Below are 22,454 nucleotides of genomic sequence, written 5' to 3'. Positions count from 1 at the left end.
AGTTTAATTGGCAGCATTTTTTCTTTCTTAGTGGTCCATAAAATAACAGAACGTTTTTCCATCAATAGAGCCTTAAACTCAAGAAATATTCCAGGTAAAACAGGGCTATGCGCACGCTGTGTGCATTCACTTTTCATTCTCAGGGCAGCTGTAGGCAGTAACAGGTGAGAAGGGAGCGGCTTAACCAGGGGCCTCCAGAGGTGGGGTTGGAACGCACTTTAGAATTGGGTCATCAAGGAAGGACAAGAGCTTAGGAGGGAGGCTGGGGGCAGAGTCTGAACCTGAAGAGGGACTGCTGCTCTGGGGGTGTGGATGCTTAGTTACAAAGTGTCCTGTTAGGGTTAGCTGTCAACACAGTCCAGAGTCACCCCAGGGATTCTCAGTTGGGGGATTGCCCAGACCAGATTAGGAATTGTCTTGGTTGTTGATGAGGGAGAGTCCAGCTGCTGAGGGTCCCTAGACAGGTGGACATGGTCTGTATAGGACAACTAGCTAGGCATGATCCTGGAGCAAGCCTTGGAGTGATCCAGTAAGCAGTATTCCTCCACGGTTTCTGCTTTGAGTTCCTGCTTGGGGTTTCCCCAATGACTGTGGCTTGGTTGGACGTATAAGCCGAACTAAACCCTTTCCACCTGAAGTTGCTTTTGGTCCTGGTGTTTATCACAGTAACCAAAAAACAGACTAGAACATGGGCCTCTGGGTCACTGGGGCCCTGCAGTGGCCATGACTAGCCTGGATCCAGTAGCCCTGCAGCATGTCCCAGTGGTCTGGGGAGAAGTTGGTACAGCCTGGACACGTGTGTAACAGAGAGAGGAGCAGGCATGTGCCTGGAAGGCATGGAGCTGTACTGCAGACAGGACGCTCTGAGTCAGATGCTCAAGGCTCTCAATGAGAGAGAAGTAAGGGGCAGAGGCATGGCTGTTCTGTGTCCGTTGTCTACACAGGGTGCTCTGGCCCCTGTGAGGGGCTTTGCCAGCTGGTGTGGCGGCAGGAGTCTACTGGAGGAGTCAACTTGCTGTTTCCCACTTCTTTTGTGACTCACTTTAGCCCAGGATGGCCTTACGTTTATGCTCCTGCTTTCTCTTCCAAAGTCCTGAGATTATAGGTGTGAGCCACCATGCCTGGGTGTTTATTCTTCACTCGAGGATGGAAAGAGACAAGGGACTCCCTTTTATGAGAACTTAATTACCTTTCACAGCCCCTCCCCCACCGCATGAGGGATGGTGGTGGTGGATATGAATCTGTGAATCAAGGGAATGAACTTTTAGTCTTTAACAGACCCCAGGGACTGACAGACCCTCCTGACTCTCTAAGGACCAACAGACTCTGTGTCCCTCTCCTAGCCAACAGCATCCACTTTGAGCTATGGTCTCTCTTCTCTTTTGGAGTGTTAGAGCTGACAGGGGACTAGAACTGGGGTCCTGATCCTAGGACTGCAGAGTCCCAGAGCCTTTAGAGACTGCTTAGAGAATTTCTCTTGTGAAGACATACAATCCAAGCTGCTTTGGCGTCTCAGGGACCATTGCTTGCAACTTCTCAGGATCCTGATTTCTATCCTTTTCTTTCCATCAGGTTGTCTTCCTCCCCAAAGCAACTGGGGGCTGCCCCTGCCTGCGACCCTGATAGTCTCTGGATCACCACTGGTGGGGCTTGTGGGGAGCAGCAGGGGTGTGGGTTTATCTGCTCCTGTTTTGCTCCCACAGGGATAGCAGTGGCACTGCCCGGTGGGATGCAGGGGATGATGAAGGTATGGTCATAGAATGGACCCAAGGTGGATACTGTTCGAGGTTCTGCTACACAGAGGCTACTCAGGGCTGTTGTTCTGGGTCAGTTTTCTCTCAGTATGTCTGGGGACAAGATGGCCTCTGGGGACTTTGAGCTATGTCTACACAAACCCTGGCCATCTGCAAGTCACTCTGGAGTCTCAGACCCTCTGGCATTAAGAGGACAGCACAGAGACTCCAAGCTCCCACAGGTGTCTGGGAGAGCATGTCCTGCTGTTTTCCAGCTCACAGTCCTGGTTGAGATGTGCTGCAGTGCAGAGGAAGTGGTGAATGCTGTGGGCAGATAAAAGGGTTGTAAGATACAGGGGAGGGATCCAGGGCTGGCGGCCACTGTTTCTGGCAGAGCAGTCCCAATTTGGCCCTGATCCCAGACCCGAGACCCAGGAAACAAGATGGTGCTGTATGGAGCATCAACTGACATGGGACCCATTCATTTGCTCATGCTGTCCTCACTCCTGGACCTGAACATTATCCAGAACCAGGCTCAAAGCCCAGCCTTTGAGTGGAATTGCAGGGAGGGCCACACAGACAGAGCCTGGTTCAATTGACTTTCCTGTTTAATCTCAAACCCCAGAACGAAGCCCTTGCTCCAGGGAGCCGTGCTGTGTGTGTGCCTAGACTGCTTGGAATCCCTTGTGCCCCTTGGACTCAGCTCTTCCCCACCAGCCTTTGTCCCTGCGATGGTCCTGGTCTTTCACCTGGCTAGCCCACCAAGTTTTCCTTTAGAGACTCACATTCAGCAGTCAGTTGCCATATGAAGGTACCTCGGTAGTGCCTGAAATCTTCATATCTTATTTCTGTATAGAAAAGAGAGCCCAGGGGCCCTCTGAACACACCAGGCTTCTCCATGGAGCCTGCTGAGTAGGTGCATGCACAGGCCAAGGCAGCTGTGGTGGTGTGGGCTTCGGTGATGCTAGGCTGGGGGTGGGGTCTATGGTTTGACCCTGGCCTAGAGTTCCAGGGGCAGCTTAGGCCAGTGTCAAATTCTCTTTGTGGATTCTCTTGGAACCTGTTCACCACCTCTGCTCCAGAGAAATGGGACAGTCACCAGGCTTTTTTCCCCGGGGTATGAGTACTGTGTACAGGACAGCAAGGATCAGACAGGGGCAATCTCCTGTTTGCTCTCTGAGTGTCCGGTGTGGAGATCATGTGCCTCACTGACTTGACACAGCAATCCTCAGCTGTTGGCAACCTTCTTCCTTCATCAGGGACATAAACCAAGGCCAGAGAGGCAGAGTAACCTCAGTCTCATAGCTAACACATGCCAGCCTGGGGATCTGAACCCACACTGCTGTCAGTGATGGGTGGGGTCATGGTTCTTTGGTTTGGGCTCACGTGTCTGTGCTTGGGGGCAGTGCTGGCCAGGAGTGACATTGATGTGTCTCTGAAGGTCCATCCACAGGCATGACCTACTGCAGGACAGTTAGACACAAATAGACACACTCATATTGTGTTAGGCTTCCAGGCATGAGTCTCAGGAGAATGGCTTTACAGCCTGCCAGGGGCAAAGATGAGGGGGTACATCTCCCTTGGAACATACCTGCCGTGCTAAATATTTGAGTAAAGCATGAATTATTCACATTATAGAGACATACTGTTACTGATGGACAAGGCCAGTGACTGAGAAGTGGTAGACACTTACCATAGGCTTTGCATCACAGCAGCGGGAGGTACACATTTCAGTGGTACCTGAGGAGTCTGAGTGAGCAATAGAAGGGAGAAATCCGTAAGGGGTCTTACCTTCTTGGCCACAGTCTGGGAAGAATTACAGATGCTGTGTGAGGGAGCTAGACATCTCTGCCCTGGGCTGAGGAGCTCAAGATGGAAGCTGTAGGTGCAAGACCTGTCTCCTGCTAGCTCCCCATCTCAAAGAGCAGTGTATCAGAGGTGGGACCCTCAGATCAGCGCTATCACAGGCCACTGTCTGAAGCTGCTCCATCCAAGCCTGCAGGGGGTGGAGTAGCACTGGGTCCCTGCAGTCCCAACTCCTGCAGACTTCCCAGTGTTTGAGGTAGTCCCCGAGAAGGGCTCTGCCTGGTCCCATCTGGGGTCTGTTCATGAGACATTGGCTAGAGCACAGACATCAACTTTCTCTCATGGATCCCCAAAGCTGTGATTCCGGAAGAGGCTGAGCCAGGTCCCGGCTCAGGTTCTCACTTGAAGTGGCTGGCACTTGGGGAGGAGTTGGAGCTGCGAGTGGCAGTGGAGATGCAGCAGTAGCAGCAGGGGCAGGAGGCTGACAGAGGAGTGTGTCAGAGGGGTGGTAGCAGCGCAGCTCCCAGAGCTTTGAGAGGCTGCCGAGCCTGTTCCATAGCTCCTGTGACTGTCAACTGCCCCTGGCTTCAGCTCCTTGCTTGATGGACCTTTGCAGGAGAGTGACCACTATGTGGTGTGTGTGTGTGTGTGTGTGTGTGTGTGTGTGTGTGTGTGTGTGTGTGTGACAGAGAGAGAGAGAGAGAGAGACAGAGACAGAGACAGAGACAGAGACAGAGACACAGAGAGAGATTGCAGAGACTAATAAAGACATCGTAATTCATGACTCAGTCTTGGAAGTAACATCACGGCTGTCATAGTCTAACGCTCACACAGTCTAGTTCCATTGTATATGTGTATGGGGTATGCAGAGATGTGAGTAGCAGGAAGTGGGGTCTCTGAAGACAACCATCTTGGAGGATGGCTACCTACATGCCCACTCTGAACTGCTGCCATTTCCAGCCCCTGTGACTACCATGTACAAGGAGGGTTGGCAGTCCCCACAGTGAACTGTAATGTGAAGGTCAGGCACGTCAGAGGAGGGGATATCAGACATTTCCCTGCTTTCTGTGTCCTGGCCTCTAATTTCCATCCTGTCATAACTCTGTAGCCTGTCCCTGGGACCTTAGCCCTACACTGACAAGAGGTTGGGGTTCCCCAGTCCTGGATGGCAGCAGCAGTAGAGCTCCTGGCAGCAGGGTGTCCATGACTGTTGACCTGTAAAGCTATTGCTGCTACTGTTGTTGTTGTTGCTGCTGAGGTGGCTGCTACTGTTAACTGCATCTTTTCTCTGTTCTTCGCCCCTGCTGTTGCTGTTACAGTCTCTGCTGCTGCTCATATGGACCCACCTCTGCAATGTCAAAGTCATCAGCTGCTGTGGAACAGTCTTTTTCTATACTGTGAATATGTATTACTCTCATTGGCTAATAAAAAAGCTGACAAGCTGGTAGCTGGGCAGGAATTTAGGTGGGAAAGCCAAACTGAGAATGATGGGAAGGAGAAGAGCAAAATCAGGATCACAAGCCAGATACAGAGAGAGCAGGAGATGAACATGCCATGCTAATAAAGGTACCACCACGTTGCAAAGCATAAATAGAAATATGGGTTAATTTAAGTGTAAGAGTTAGCTAGTAACAAGCCTGAGCTATTGGCTGAGCATTTATAATTAATGTTAAGCTTCTGAGTTGGTTGTTTGGGACAGGGCAGTTTAGACAGGAAACATTTGATCACAATCAGCCATTACCACAGCTCTGCCTTTCCCATGGCTCTGCCACCATTATTCTGTTTTCAATACTGAAGCTGCTTCTTTGTGTTGACAGCTCAGCCCAGATAACTAAAAGCAGGCAAGAGAATATCACACACGAGAATCCTTTTCTTGGGCCTAATATAATCTAGTAATAATGCAGCAAAAGAGGACACCCCAAAAGAGAGTTAGCAAATAGCCTATTTATATAGTTAAGAAAGAGCATTTGTACCAATCACAGCCAACCTTCATGCAAATGAAGGCTTGAGTTTACACCAACCACAGTAGACTTTTACACAAATGAAGGCATTGTCCTCTTTGTACCAGCCCCAGCAGTCCCTCTGCTGGACCATCAGGGAAAGCGCTTCCACTGTGGCCTGGGTGGGAATGGTTGCAGAGAGTTTGGTGCACACAGTTGGCAACAGTCCTGCCAAGGGCTGCACCTGTGGAGCCAGAGCTGGGCTAAGGTAGCAAGTAGCTGTAATTGTTGTGGAATTGTTGAGCAATAGCTTCCTCAAGACATCTGTGGAGTGCCCAACATGGTGGAGTTAGTATTAGGTTTTGTCTGGTTGGATACTTGATAGATGGTCCTTTGTTTAAGGCAGCCAGGGCACCAAGAAGTGGGGGGATCCAACAGCTGCCAATTTTGGAGTCAGATGACCTCATTGTTCAGATCTTTGCTTATTTACATGAAAGTAAACATGAGACAAAATGGTTATAATGAGAACTTAGTATTAACACTGGTGCTGTTTTCAGTGGTGCTTGGCAGTGCTTTACCAATACTTCACCCCAGCCAGTGCCTCAGGGAGAGGTGGGCATGTCCAAGAAATGAGAGAAAACCATATGTCTGTGGAGCTGGCCCAGAGAAGGATGAGCATGCAGTCATCAGGGCCAGTGGAAGCATCATGAAGACACAGGGTGAGGTGCTGGGCAATGGGACTCTAGCCTCCAGGGTAGGCTGCAGCTCTAACACAGAGCCTTTATGATAACATGTTGACCTGGCAGTGATGGCCAACTCAATGCCTTATCTTCTTAAAGGTAGGCTGTTTGCTGTTTCATGTGTGAGTGGTGTCTGTGTGTGCACAGGTCAATGTGGTGGAGGCCGAGGGCCAATGTCAACTGTCTTCCTCTGCTACTCTACCCTTTATAGTTTCGAATTGAGATTTATTTATTTTTATTTTATGTGTATGGGTGTTTTGTCTGAGTGTCCATATGTATAGTAAGTGCACATTTGGTGCCTGCAGAGGCCAGAGGAGGGCGTTGTGTTCCTTGGAATAGAAGTTACGGACTATTGTGATCCACCATGTACATGCTGGGAACTGAACCTGGATCTTGCAAGAGCAGCGAGGACTCTTTACTGCTGAGCCGTCTCCCCAGCCCTTCCCCTTGAATTCTGAGACAGGATCTGTACTTGCTGGTTTTTATGTCAACCTGACATAGGTTAGAGTTATTTTGGAGAAAAAATATCCATTGAGAGTGTGTCTCTATAAGATTTCCCATGGGTAAGACTGTGAGACATTTTCTTGATTAATGATTGAAGTGGGAGTGCCCAGCCCATGTGGGCGGTGCCACCCTTGGGCAGGTCATCTTGGAGCATATAAGGAAGCAGTCTGAGGAAGCCATGGGGAGCAAGCCGGTAAGAAGTGTTCTCCCACGGTCTGCTTCAGTTCCCGCCTCCAGGTTCCTGCCTTGAGCTCCTGCCCTGCCTTCACTGGATGGAGGATTACACCTGTAGGCTGAAATAATCATTTTCTTCCCCAAAGTTGATTTGGTCATGGTGTTTTATCACAGCAATAGAAACCCTTACTAAGACAGGGTCTCTCACTGAGCTTGAACTCATTAGGTTTGACAGACTAGGTGTTTAGTAAACCTTGGGGATCCTGTTCTTGCTTTCCCAGTGCGAGGATGACGGGCATGTATCACCATGCCTGGTCTTACATGGGTGCTGGGGATCTGAACTCAGGTTCAGGAGAAAACTCACTACAGTCGTGATCTGCTGACTGAGCCACTTCCTATGGCCCCATATTTTCTTTATTAAATTAATAAAAAATTATTAGTGTAGTCTCTATGATAGAAGATTGGAAGGGAAGAGAGAGAGAAGCTTCCCCTCCAGTCTCATCTGAGTGTTTGAGGCTCTAATTACATTGAAATGAGCACCACTGACTCTGCAAAGAGACTTGATTTATGCATGGCCAGAGTCTCACAGCAGAGCTGTCTGACTGGAGGGTCCCCGGTGATGCCCTGCGGTTGAAGCTGATGGCACAGATGCCACCGACTTTCTCATGGTGGCTAAGGATGAATGGCATTTCTATCCCCGAGTCCTCTTGGCCACTTCCTCTGTGTAGAATTTGAGGGATGCATTTGTACAGTAGCCCATCTTTTGAAGTGATATCCAAGCCATTCATGGCAGGGAACTGCTGCCCTTTTGAGGCTTCTTTTGGGCGTGTGGAGACATCGGCTATGGCAGGAAAACAATTAAGAATGCAAGACAAGACCAAAGCATTATAAAATTATAAACAATGGAAAATCTAGCCACCAGACATGTGAATACACCTGATTCTACAACTTCTGTAAACACACAAGGATACAAAGTGAAATGGGGGAGGGGCACACATCAGGGTTGCTATGACAGCAGAGCAAATGAATGGATGGGGATGGAGATAGGGTGGTCAACACTGCAAATAAGCTTAACACAGGGATCCCCAGCTCCCTCCCCTACTGGCAGGCACAGCACCCACCTTTTCCTGTGCACACACCCAAGTTCCAGAAATGGATTACACATTCAACAAGTTTCAACAAATGTTCAAGAATCAACAAAATAACTGCATTGTTTAACCACAAAAAGTGAAGTCTGGGAACCCAAGAGATGGCCTGGGAGCTAAGAGTGCTTGCTGCTCTTGCAGAGAACCTGGGTTAGATTTCTGGCACCCACAAACAGCTTACAACGGTCTGTAACTCCAGTTTCAGGAGATCTGATGCCCTCTACTGGCCTCTTCAGGCAATAGGCACACACGGTACACATGTAAGCTAACATATTTATACACACAAAATAAAATAAATAAATCTTTAAAAAGTGAAACTTAAACCAAGAAAAGGACAGCTTTTAAAAAATGACTTTTGAGAAACAGAAATTTTTATCAATAAAATTGTTTTTATAAATAAACATTGGAAATGATTAAGGAAACTAAGAAATATGTAGAATAAGTGATAATAAATGGGATTAGCAAGCTTAAAGTGGAGATGGAGAGCCACAAACACATTGATCAGGAAATGAATGAGGAAATGACATGTACTGAGCGTTTAACAGAAGAGCCGGAGGAAGAGCCTGAGAGGGTCCTCACCCTGATTCGGGAAAGGAGGTCTGGGATAAAATCATGTTTATTCAATACAGCGCACTCATGGTACAGAAACCAATCAGCGACGCCGCTGCTGATCCAGCTGTCACCACCTCTTCGTTCCCCAAGGGAGATAGGGAAGGCCCGGAGAAGTTCACCAAGCCCTGGCTTCAGCAAGCCCTCCACAGTCCAAGAGAGAGCACCCGACCCTTCCCCCAGGTTTTATCAGGTCAGAGAAGACCTTATCTCCAGCGAAGACCATGCCCACGGGGCCAAGCTGCCCCATACAACTGGCTATCAGGCAGAATTCCCACGTCACCCTAACCCACGTCATAAACTAAGAGAAAGGCAATCACAAGGGGAATGAACAGAGCAGGAAAAGCCTACAGTGGCTGAACAAACTCAAAATCTAGTTTAAAACGTGAACATGTCTCAGCTTGGGCAACTCTGAGAAATAAATTTCTATCTTTTCCTTTCCTCTCCTCTCTCTACTCAGGACCTCATTCCCCTGCCCATGCCTGCTTCCCAGATCTACTTTTATAAACTTCAAAAAAGATTGTATTGGACTTGTGGGAAATGAGAGAGAGAGAGAGAGAGAGAGAGAGAGAGAGAGAGAGAGAGAGAGAGAGAGAGAGAGAGAGAGAGGATGGAAACACACAGGGTCTGAAAATGGTATCATAAACAGACATGAAATTTTAATAAACTTGATGCATGACATGGGCAAAGAAACCAGCTGTCTTAAAAGATGGGCACACAAGAAAAGGGGCAAATGGTGGCCAAAGTCCTCATGTCACCAAACATCCAAGTCTGGAGGATCTGGGGACTTCTGTAACATTTCCTTCCTTCCTTCCTCTCCTGCTCCCTTCCCCCGACCCCCCACACCCATCTCATTCTTTTGAGACCCTGTCTCATGTAACCCAAGGTAGCCTTAGACTCTGTAGCTGAAGATGACCTTGAACTACTGGTTACCTTCTGGCTGCCACCTCCCTGGTGCTGGGATTTTAGATGTACTGGGCCACAACTGGCTTCTGCAGTCTTTTCTAGAAGCAGTTTCTATTTTTATACAAAGCACTTAGAAAGTAGAAAACAGATAAAAGTTTTTTGTAAAAACAGTACAAAAATATGACTTAATGGAACCTGCTCCTGGACTAAAGCAAACAACAAGCCAGATGGGAGTGATCCAGGGGCAGCTGAGAATCTCTCCTGTGTTTATTTGCTACAGCCCCAGCCAGGGCAAGAAGAGCAGGGGCCAGGGCTTAATGTCTGTGTCTGGGCTGAAGTACCACAGTTTGAGCCACCATCAACAGAAGTTCATCCCTCAGTTCTGAGAGCTGGGAATCCAAAATCAGAGTGCTGGCATGCGGCAAGGGCCATCCAGCTGCCTCGCTGCACCGAGAATAAACAAGGAGCTGGACCCAGCCCTTTCTCAGGGCACCGACCCAGCCCTGTGGGATCCTCAGCTTCCTTGTGTCTTTAAAGATCCTGTCTCTTAACAGGGCACTCTAGGCACTGTGATAAAATACCCCTGCAAAAAGCAACTCGGGGAGGAAAGGGTTTGTTTTGGCTCATAGTTCCAGATTACACTCCACCACTGTGAGGGAATCACAAAAATAGGAGCTTGAGACATACGGTTACGAAGTCACATGCACAGCCAAGATGAGCAAATGAATGGAGGCACACTCACTAGCTTGTGCTCAGGTCCACTTCACCACTCTAACACAATTCAGGGTCTCCTGCCTCGGGAATAGTGCTGCCCACAGAGGGCAAGTCTTCCCACACCAGTAAACAGCCAAGACAACCCCTGTAGCCATGCAGGAGGCAACTGGATCTCGGCAATCTCTCCCTTGGACTCTCTTCCCGGGCAATTTTAGATTCTGTCAAGTTGACAAAGCTAACTATGACACAATCACAGTGAAAACTGGGTTCTGTGTGAGTTCCGGAAAGGACAAACACTAAACCATGGCAGTATCTGTTTATGAAAAGGTACAGAGAACTTCAGCTCCTCACGAGACACCCATTCCAAACCCCACATGACACCAGATGCACAGCTGGATCCTAGGTGGGTTGTAGTTCCAGCAAAAAAAAAAAAATGAAATTAAAATAGAGGAGGGAATCTTATTACTCATGAATAGGAATGTCTTCAACAAATTCCTAAAGGTGTTTGCCACAAGGAAGCAACAGATGCATTTCAGAGTTAGACTTCTAGTTAGTGAAAGACAAAAAGGACAGCAGGAACACAGCTGAGCACGCAAGGAGAGATGTCTGCGGTTAAACACTGGCGGGGGAGTCATACACTCTGTATGCAATTAACAAAAGCGAGGAGACAAACCTCAATGGAAAGTCAGGACAAAATGTAGACTGTTGATGGAGAGGAAATGTAAGAGGCTGATGTCCCCATGAGGAGAAGCCTCAAGTCATTACCGATTAGATGGACGCGGATCAGGCTGCAGACATCTGCAAAGCTAGGTGAGCCATGTCCTATGCTGGGGCCTGCAGGAGAGCTCATGAAAGCATAGGGCATCAGTGTTGCAGGTGGAAGGACCCAGGGATGTTCTCATATGCATGGGGATGGCACAGTTGGGACATGTGGCCCAGAGACACTCCCATGGGACAGGAAACCACATAGACAGCACCAAAGGCCTCCCGAGGCATGCCTGCCATCAGCAGGCATGTACCCAGGGAAGATGTGCAGAGAAGCCAGGCTAGGTCTGCCTATGTGGCCACCCAGCATGGTTATGGCCTCAGAAGCCAGTGTTGGAGAAAGCTTGTGTAGAACGAGCTACGTAACACACTCCTGGTACACAAGCCTCATGTGAACAGATGAAACCAGAGCCCCAGTCTGTGAGAAGTTGGGCATGGGAAGAAACTGCATGGCCATTGCAGAGGAGCGTCTCAGGGGCGGGGTGAGAGTGGGCCATGGGAACAAAAAGCAGGAAGTGCTTGTCTAGTAAAGAGAACTGGACCCTTCAGCAGGTTTGTGATAAAGACATACTGAGAGATGGTAGGTGTGATGGCCTTCATCCTCGGCATCTGAAGTCTCAAAACAGGGAGCCCACTAGCAGATAAAAATAGAAGTAGAGGGCTGGAGAGACGGCTTCTCAGTCAAAAGGACATGCAACTCCTTGAAAGGATCCGAGTTTGGGTCCTGGCACCCATGTCAGGCAGCTCACAACCACCTAGACTCTAGCTCTACAGGAATCTGGTACCCCCTTCTGGCCTCTGAAGGTGTTTGGACTCATGTACACAAGCACACACACATGCACATAAATAAAAATAAACCTTAAAAAGAAAGAACACCCTGCAGGCAGGAGAGCTGGTTCTGCCCCTCACTGGCTGCAGCACTCTGGAGAGGTCCTGCATCTCCCCCAAGCAACACAGTAGAGCTGATCCTGTTGGTGGGGGTGCAGGTGAGCTATCCCTGAGGGCACGAGAGCAGGAGAGCTGGTCCTGCTCCCCTTGTCTGCCTTGTAGTGGCATGGGTGAGGGAAAGATGCCCTCCCACTCCCCCGTTGCCACCTGCAGTAGGCTAGAGAGCTGGCCCTGGGATCACAGGGTAGAAGAGGTGGCCCTGCCTCTCACCGGCTGCAGCATATGGGAGAGCAGACCCTGCAGCTCGCCTGGGCAGCACACTAGAGCCGGCTCCGCTGGCAGAGGTACGGGTGAGCCAGTGAGCTGGTCCTGAGGGTAGGAGAGCAGGAGAGACTACGTTGCCCTTCCTCATCTGCCATATGGTGGCATGGGTGAGGGAAAGATGCCCCCCCACTCTCCTTGCCACCTGCAGTTGGGGGCACAAGAGTGGGAGGTCTGGTCCGGCACCTCACCAATTGCAGCACTTGGGAGAGCAGACCCTGCACCTCACCTGGACAAAACAGTAGCGCTAACCCTGGCAGTGTGGGTGTGGATGTGGGATGTGGGTGAGCCAGCTTCAAGGGCATGAGAGCAGAACTAGTCCCGATCCTTGCTGCTTGCGGCAGTGAATGAGCCAGCTGGGGCAATGCTGGAGAGCTCCCCCTGGTGGTAATGATGAGAGAAAGCTGACGGACCGACTAATCCAGCTGCCATCCAGGCCCAGAACCAGGACTACAAGAGGGACATCCACCTCATCTATGAACTGCTGGAGCATGTGAAGGGGCTGGACCTGAAGATCCAAAGCTGCAGGATCTCGATGACACAGGGCAACAACAGGATATCCAAGAGGAGTCCCAGTGAGGGCCCAGTATCAAGGGTTTGGCAGAAGCCAGAGGCCTCAAACCAGACCTATGACTCATTGCAGTGAACACTTTCAAGAAGTATGGACTAGAGGGTATAGTGTAGCTAGAGTTTTCCTGCCTTGCCCACAGTCAGGACAAATCTTTGTCACCCGCCAGTCCCACAGCTGCTCAGACCCAACCAAGTAAACACAGAGACTTATATTGCTTACAAACTGTATGGCCGTGGCAGGCTTCTTGCTAACTGTTCTTATAGCTTAAATTAATCCATTTCTATAAATCTATACCTTGCCACGTGGCTTGTGGCTTACCAGCATCTTCACATGCTGCTTGTCATGGCAGCAGCTGGCAGTGACTCCTTCCACCTTCCTGTTCTTTCTTTTCTCCTCTCTGTTAGTCCCGCCTATACTTCCTGCCTAGCCACTGGCCAATCGGTGTTTTATTTATTGACCAATCAGAGTAATTTGACATACAGACCATCCCACAGCAGTATAGTGTTTGTTTGTTTTTGCTTTTGCTTTTTATTTTTTGTTTTTTAAATTTTATTTTATTTTTGGAGGTCACAAGGGCAGAGGGCAGATATGAAAGGACAGGGAGATGAGTGGGATCAGGATGCACAATGTGAAATCCACAAATAATCAACAAAAAGTTTAAAAAAAGAAAGAGAGAACAAAGGGTCTGAAATAGGCTGTCAAAATGGCTATGGGTTTATTTACATTGAGCAAACATATTTTTGACAAGGGGTAATTTATGTAATTATCATACTTCACATTTTATATTTCTTTAACTATTTACAAGGCTGTCACAGGACTTCTCAGTTATTACAGGAACACAATGAGGTTGCAGAAGGATTGCAGGTTTAGAGTCCTTTTTAAACACAGTGGTGTCATAGCGGTGCTATGTGCTTGTAGATGACAGCAAGCCTTGGTTCCGCAGACCTTTGTGAATGTGAGGCCATGGCCAAGTGGCACTCTGTCCCCACCCTGCCCCGTCCTTAGTCCCATGTCCCCATGGGTGGCTTTGACACAGTTACCCTGGGTCTGGTGGCTCTGGGCCTCTTGACACCCCAGATGGCAGCTCTGCAACAAGATACTTCTTGGACTGTGAGCAGGCCACCCCAATGGCACCCACATTCTTGATACTTTCATTGACAAGGCCAGCAAGACTGATAGGTTGACACCTGGCTTTGGAGGAGTTCTAGAATGAATGATCTAATCCTTAAAAAGAGCCCAAGAGACCCACACCGACTTTACCTTCAGCCCACAGTTCAGGAAAGCACAGAGATAGCAAACATTTCTCCAGGGACGTACAGCATGCATGGGGACCCAGTCTAGTGATGACGGTGGCAGCTCACCTTGACTATAGCACTCCACAGCGAGGCTGGCTGAGCTCCAAGGCCAGAAGCTGGACACATGAGTGCTTGATGACTTCCTTGAACAACTGAATATTGAACCTCATTTTTCTTCATAAGAGCTCCTGACTAGAAATCACTCATGGAGCTTGAAAGATGGCTCAGCATTTGAGAGTGTTTGCCTCTTCCGGGGGACCAGGGTCCTGTCCTTGTCACCCATGTCAGGCATCCCACAAGTGCCTTCAGTTCTAGTGCTAGGGGATCTGATGCCCTCTTCTAGACTCCATGGACACTACACTCACATGTACACACATATACACATAATTAAAATACATAAAATAATAACACTATGGTGAACACATGTAAGTGCACATCTATGTAAATGTACACACGTGCAAACACAATAGACACGCCCTCATGCAAACACACTTTCCACACAAGTGCACACACAAGCATGCATGCAAAGACACACGTACTTACAAAAGCACACACAAAGCACTCATCTGCAAATGCATGGACACAAGCAATCAACACACAGCACATCCATCTCCTGGCTTGGGAGAGGGGTACAGAGCTCAGCAATCCTGCTACACTTTGAGCTAAGATAAGATAATGTAGACAAATTCTTTCATTATTTAGTCTCTTTGATCAAGCACACTGAACTCTAGAAGATGAATTATGGACACGGAGGCTTGCCTTCTATCTATCATTCAGAGCCCAAGTGCTTCCAGCCCAGGGCTCTCTCTGCCAGAAATCACGTACTGATGGGCGGCTTGTTCTGCCTCCAAAGGATGCCTTCTCTGAACCACTCTGCAGATGTGCTCTCAGATCCATCGCTTGCCAAGGTTTCAGACAGTGGGCGCCTGGACACCCACTGATGTGATCTATTTACTAAAAGGCCATGTTTGCAAGTGACAGGTTTTTTGTGGCTTGGTGTCTGTGGCATCGAGAGAAGCTGGCAGTGTGTGGAGGGTGGAGCAGGCCTGGGGTTGCTTTGTCACTGCCCTCTCGGCTGTAACACAACTACGGCAGAGGCAACGACCTCCTTCTGTACCTGTGTCAGTGGAGGGAACGTGATGCCTGTGAGGTCTAGGGTGGCCCACAACATCCCCCCACGTGAGGTAAAGCCAAAGGCAGACAGGGCAGTGTCCCCATGGCTCCAACACTGGCTGATGGTGAGGACCACTCTTCCATCTGTCCTTGAGCGCACTTGTCTCGCTCAGTGGGCTCATGACCCACTGACCCATCAGGACTCTGGAAGCCCTGGTCTCTCCCTCATAACAATGCCCTCCTCTCACAAACTGGCCTGACCCGTAAGTTCAATGGGCCACCGCCACCCTCTTCACCTACTTCTAGTGCTCCTGGGTTTTACCTCAAGTCTTTAGACTCAACCATCCATGCCCCACTCAGTCTTGCTCCTGGCTCAGGTGCCCACACTTCCTGGCCCTTTCTTGGTCCTTCAGCTAAAACCAACCAAACCATAATATACTCCCCACTGTGATTCTGTGGATACTGTTGTCTGCCCAGTATCTATCTACGTTGTGTATGTGATGTTGTGTAAGTACTGGCCTCCCAGGCCTGACCTCTCACCTCTGTACCCATGCAGGCCACTCCTAGGTGGACAGTGTGTCCTAGATGTACCCAGTAGAGCAGGTTCCCTGACAGAGCTGCCTGTTGGCTCAACTTGCCTCTGGTTCCTCAATCTACTCAACTTGCCCTCCAGCTGTGGATATCCGCTGTATGCTATGAATGTGTTGTTCTGATTGGTTAATAAAAAAAATGCTGATTGGCCAGTAGCCAGGTAGGAAGTAGAGGCAGGGCAAGCAGAAAGGAAAAGGAAGGCTGAGTCAGGAGATGCTGCCAGCCGCTGCTATGAGAAGCAAGATGTACAGATACTGGTAAGCCACGAGCCACGTGGCAAGGTATAGATTTATAGAAATGGGTTAATTTAAGATGTAAGATCTAGCTAGCAAGAAGCCTGCCACAGCCATACAGTTTATAAATAATATAAGTCTCTGTATGTTTACTTGGGTCTGAGCTACTGCAGGAGCTGGTGGACACAGGAAAACTCCAGCTACACCCTCCTACCCCACAGCTCCATCATGCCCCCAAGGCTTGGGAGGACAGTCCCTTACTCCTATCCCTCAAACTCCACATCATATTCTTTCTCCACAGCCTTTGGAATCCATCTGTGTGTAGGTGGAAGTTTCTGTCCCATCAGCAGCTCCCAAACAACTGACACAAAGTCTTAATATTAATTTTAAATACTCGGCCAATAGCTCAGGCTTGTTACTAGATAACTCTTACATTTAAATTAACCCATATTTCTTATCTATCCTTTGCCATGTGGCTTGGCACCTTTTCTCAGTATGTCATATCCACCTTGCTTCTACTGGCAACTCTCCCAGCTCTGCCCTTCTTCCTCCCAGCATTCTCAGTTTAGCTCTCCTGCTTAACTTTATCCTGTTCAGCTGTTGGCCAGTCAGCTTCTTCATTAAACCAATCACAGGGACATATATTCACATAGTGTAAAGGAATATTCCACATTTGTCTTCAGCTTAGTTCTCGAGGAGGACCCCACCTATCAGCCTTGCCGTGTATCTGCAGCCAGAGCCCTGGTCTTGATGTCTGCTCCAGGTAGACATGTGGTCTACAGGGGTCTGGCTCCTCTCAGCACCTCTTGGGCCAGAGTCTCCCATGAGGTTCCCTCTTCTCTACCATACTTTGCACATGGCCACAGTGATTGTGATCCAGATGAAGCCCCCTTTTCCTGGCTGCCTTGCCTGCTGGGGGGATAACCCCAACCACTCTCCTGGCCCTTGTGGTCCTAGAAGCCACCTCTTCTTCCCTCTCTGGAGCAGGCAGGGAGGGTAGAAACACAGACGAGTCTCTGTGGCAGCTGGAGTCTGAAGGCCAACCCAAGGTAGAACTCGTATCTGTCAGAGAACCCTAGTCTTTTCTTTTAAGTCTTTCAACTGATAGAATGGGGTCAACCACACCATGAAGGGCCACTGGCTTTACTCAGAATATACTGATTTAAATATCAGTTTATCAGATCATACTGTAGCAGTGGCGTCCTGGCCAATGTTTAACTGATGTGCATTCTATCACTGAGAATCAAGCACAACACAAGCAAAGCTCTCCAGTCAGGAACATACGGACTCCTGGGCTCCCTTCCTCTCTGTGGTGCTCTGTGTAGCCCAGTCTTACCTCAAACTTGCTATGTAGCTGAGGATGTCCTCAACCCTGGATTCTTCTCCCAGCTGCTGGGGTTGAAGGAATGCCACCATACTTGGTTTATGAAGTACTGAGGTTCCAACCTAGAACTTCATGCTAGCTAGGCAAACTCTCTACCAACCGAGGCACATTCTCAGCTTAAGATCTACTTTCCTGGGACCATGGGTCTCCATTATCATGAGTCTGCTTGCAGTGTGGGTATCCAGGGACAGGTGTGGGGGTGGGTACTGGCAGTGAAAGGTATGTCTGAAAGGGAAGGAACAGAGTGTAGACTGAGGTCTTGCAAGCCTGGCCTCCATGGGCCTCAGTTGCCTCTTTTGGATGAGAGTATCATGATATTGCTGACATTTTGGATGGGGGTATCATGTCATTTCTGCATATTTTTTTAAAAAAACATTTTTTTCCAGACAGGTTTCTCTGTGTAGCCCTGGCTGTCCTGGGATTCACCCTATAGGCCAGGCTGGCCTTGAATTTATAGAGTGCTGGGATTAAAGGCGTGCGCCACCATCACCCAGTTTTCTTTTATGCCTTAAAGTCTGGGTCAGGAAAGCTGCTAAACAGAGGACCAAGAGGCCCTGTTCAGCCCAAATCTCCACAGCTGAGGCTTGCTCACAGGCCTCTCTGGAATCTGATTTCCAGTGCACATTTGATGTCTTCAGGATAGGCTGGTTAGGACTGGCTTGTTCTACCCATGAGAACAGTCAGCTTCGGGCTGAAAGTCAGAGTGATTATGTAGAAATGTATCCCTGTCTGCCTGTTTGGATTCCTTGGAGGCAGGCTCAGGGTCTGGAGTTAAGGTGATGAGTGCCCAGGGAGCTGAGTGGAGCCCCTGATGAGTGGGCAGAAGGAGGCAGCAGAGGAGAATCTGGCCCTTAGGCTGCTGAGGGATGAAGGAGGATCTGGAAAGGCGCCCTCAGGACTCATCGCGGAGGCAGAGGAGGAAAAGGGCACCTTGGGAAGAACACTCACGGGCACTTGAATGCCAACACTGCATGTGAGACAGAGCTGCCCTGGCAGCGGGGCCTGTGCTGGCTGGGCACTGACACCAGGGCTCCAGAGTCTAGTCCCGCCTGCACTGGCCTTGCCTGTCCTGGGTGGGCTGTCCCTCCAGTTCCTGTGGCCCAGGCTGGCATGGCAGAATCCTTCTTCATTCTGCAGCTGCTCCACAGCTTGGAGATGGTGACATCGTGCTGACTGAAGTTTCTTCTGGCAGCTCAAATTAATTTCATTTTATTTGGATTGTGATAGATTTTAGCTCAAGATAACAGCAAACCTTTGGCAACCTCAGGCAGTTTAATAACCAAAACCTTTGATTAAAAATTTTAATAGTCTGGAGTGATGGAATCACATGAGACAGAGAAAAATGAAGCCCAGCCCTCATGCTGGTGCGCACACTTTCTGCCTGAGACAGGAAATCTCTTCTCTTAATTTTTCTCCTCAGAGGAATGACGGCCTCAGAAAACCTCTCTCCAGCAAGGTCTTCTCACACAGTTCTCCGTGACTGCTTTCTTCTTTGCTCCAATCATAGCCCTGGCTGGTTGCTTCAAGGACAGGTTGTGGTGAGGCTGGGCCTGATCTGGACCTCTGTGGACTTCCACCAGAGTGTTGGGTGCTCTGTGCAGCCATCACGAGAAATCACCTCAGACTGGGTACTTCAGCCAACCCAAATATCTCCTTTCCCTAATCTGTGAGGCCCTGAGCAGTTGGGAGGCAGGGGACCCTGAGTTGGGCTCCCTCAGAGGACCCTCAAGAAAACCATTGCCTCTTGAGCTTCTGGTGGCTGTGTGGTGACACCCCACGCTCACCTGACTCCTCCTCTCCTGACCCTTGAAAGGACACTTGTCAGTGGGTATAGAGCTATCCACAGGGACACAGCTTTTGGGGGTACCATTCTATTCACTTAAATCCTCCTTTCACCTTGGGACAAAGGGGGCAAGCAAGGACCCCAGGCCTTTCATGCTTAAGAGAAGAAGCGTGGTTGGATTCACAAAGCTTCCAACTCGAGTTGCTGGGGCTGCCCACCTATGGGGACAAGGGTCTTGAGGACAGTTGAGGCTGTCTACCTGGCCTGTGGAGAGGGGCAAGTGTGCAGAGGGATGGGTGTCTGTCTTCCAAGGTCATGTGCTCGACCCCCGTCTGCAGTTCAATGGTGTGGAAATGATGGAGGTGGTAGATGAGATCAGAGGCACCCACAGTGGGATTCAGTTTCCATAAGAAGAGGCTCCTCCATGCCCCTCCCATGTGGAGCACAGAAAGAAGCAGTTGCCTTGTGGTCAGGAAGAGCTCTATTAGGGACTGATAATCCCAGTACTTTCTCTGGACACCCTGAGCTACAGATCCAAGAGGTTCTTAGAAGCCATGTTGACCAAATAGGAGGAGGCCATCTTTCCTGAGTGTGAACAGATGCCTCAGACTGCCCTTCAGTTCACCTCTGGACACTCTTTCTTCCTTCTCATCTACTGTCTTTCTGTCTGTCTGTCTGTCTCTCTCAATCTATCCCTCCATCCATCTATCCCTCCATCCACCCATTCCCTGAAAGTACAAGCAACCGTGACTCGGTGGCCCCTCTGGTAACCCATTTACCCTGAGGAGCATCCAGGACAGACTCACACCCTAGCCGACAGCTGCACCGTGGTCTTTAACACTGAAGAACGGGTAGTGCTGGAACAGGTTTCACAAGTGAGTAGGGCAGCTGTGACATCACAGGACGTGTGATGACCCAGGAAGAACTAGCCCAAGGCAGCATCTGGAGGCAGAATCATGTTAACAGCCATTCATCCCTAGGGGTGTGGTCACTGGTGGCATGTATGCATCCATGGTATCTCAAGGTTCGATTTCTTCCATTTCACAGTTCACATTCATGAGGAGTTTGTACACAGAGGTGGAGTTTTGGCTTCAGAGAACTCCAATGTCATGAGGGTAGAGAACACACACCAACAGTGTTCATGATGCTATGGGCTTGTGACTAATCAGAGCTTGGGCAAAGTCATCTGTAGCAGAGACTTCTGTAACAGAGGTAGGAGTGATATCCTCCAAGCTGGGGTGTGGCTGTGGGGACAGCCTTTCTGTGCTCTGCAGGGCTGAGCTGGACAGGATGTGAGGAGCACAGAGCAAGTGAGAAGGGTGGATTAAATGACGATTAGTGGTCAGCTGGGTGGGTCAGGTGTGGGAGCTTGCTGTGGGGTCCAATATTGAACTTGGAGTATTTAGCTTTTAAAGATACTTAATGTATACTTCAGGCTCTCACCGTGGTTATAACTACAGTCGAGTGAACCCACACAGTCTTCATCTCAAGCTTCCGTGAAATCTCCTTCAGTGCAGATTCCGGTACCACATTGCTAAACTTCGTCCTCACATTAGGTCACAGTCCACGCACTCTGCGTTTCTGCTCTTTTTCGTCCTTCCCTCTGCTGCAACCACTACTCACCTTCTGTCTCTCTGGGTTTATTCTTCTTTTGTCTCTAGGTTTCCATGCATGGATTGAGACACCATCCTGGGCCATTGGTGGCTGGTGATTTGGTTTTCCTGGGGCAGGGGAGCTGATGGCTTTTCTTTTTTTCTTTGTTTCTTTTACTGTCCTCCATCCTTCCCCAGTTCGCCTCCCCCTTCCTCCCTGCCTCTCTCTCTTGCTTTCTTTTTCTTTCTTGGGGTCTCATGTAGCCCAGGCTGGCTTTGACCTGCCCATGTAGCTGAGAATGACCTGCACCTCCTCATCCTCCTGCCTCTTCCCACAAGTGCTGGGGTTATAGGGGTACACCACCAAGCCTGGCAAACCGTTGAGTTTTAAGTGATGACACAAATATGTCACATCTGTGTCCCTGTAGAAGTGGCTTTGTTCTAGTCTGTTTTCTGTTGCTGTGATAAAACACCAACCAAAGTGACTTGGGGAAGAAAGGTCTATTTGTCTTATACTTCCATGTCAAAGCCCATCACTGAGGGAAGTCAGGGCAGGAACCTGGAGGCAGGAACTGAAGCAGAAGCCATGGAGGAACACTACTTACTAGCTTGCTCCCCATGGCTTGCTCATCCTGCTTTTTTATACTATCCAGGACCACCAGCCCAAGGGTGACATCTCCCACAGAGGGCTGGACCATTTCATACTAATCATCAATGAAGAAAATGCCCCACAGACTTGCCTATAGTCCAATCTTATGGAGGGATTTTTCTCAATTGAGGTCCCCTCTTTTGAGATGATCCTGGCTGTGTCAAGTTGACAAACGCTAACCTGTGCAAGGCTGGAGGGGACACATCTGTCCCCTTGGCACAGAGCTGAGGCTGGGCAGAGATGCCCAGAATCTTCAGTTTCTCCTACCTGCATACATCACTTCTCTGTGACATCAAGCCCCACCTTATGGATGGAACATTTTTTTTTCTTGAAATAAATTGAAAATCTCCAGAGCATTGCTCCTGGACGTGCGGTGTCCTCAAGTGGTGGGGGTGGGGATCTGACAAAGAACAGCCTGGGCGTGGTGCTTTTAAAGCAGACGCGTTAGTCCCTGGGGTGGGGGCTGCAGGAGGCTGCACAGCCTCGTCCCCAGGGAGATGGAAAGCTGTGGTCCCGTGGATCACGCGCAGTTTGACACTCACAAAGCCCTGCTCTGAGAGAGCGGACTGACTTTAGCTGAGTCTCCAGAAATCCTCTCAACTCCCACAAATGGATTCGGGGACCCAGTGACCCGAAATTGCCCTCATCTCTTGTTGGGAAAATCACTTTCCTGTGAGAGACTGGAGTCTCTCTCTGTGTTTTCTTCTGTTGCCTCTGTGAGTCAGGATGGGGCAGGAGAGCATGAGGAAGAAAGGAGTGAAATCAAATGCACTTGTCCTTGGGAATGGGTTCAGCCGAGTCTATTATTTAGGGTGTGGCTCTCCACCTGTCTTCCCTAGTGCTCAGTTAAGTAAGGGCAGAAGAGACAGTCCCGGAAGGTGTCAAGAGGCAGGGTGGAAACTCAGCTCAGTTTTTGTTTGTTTGTCCAGATTCCCTGTCCAGTTTCCATGGTCCTCTTTGAAGGGCTTAGGGTGGTGTGCCCTGTTTCAGGCCATCCT

Source organism: Peromyscus maniculatus, chromosome 2 (genome assembly GCF_049852395.1).
Source record: "Peromyscus maniculatus bairdii isolate BWxNUB_F1_BW_parent chromosome 2, HU_Pman_BW_mat_3.1, whole genome shotgun sequence".
NCBI lineage: Eukaryota > Metazoa > Chordata > Mammalia > Rodentia > Cricetidae > Peromyscus > Peromyscus maniculatus.
Note: the sequence above shows the minus strand (reverse complement) of the source record.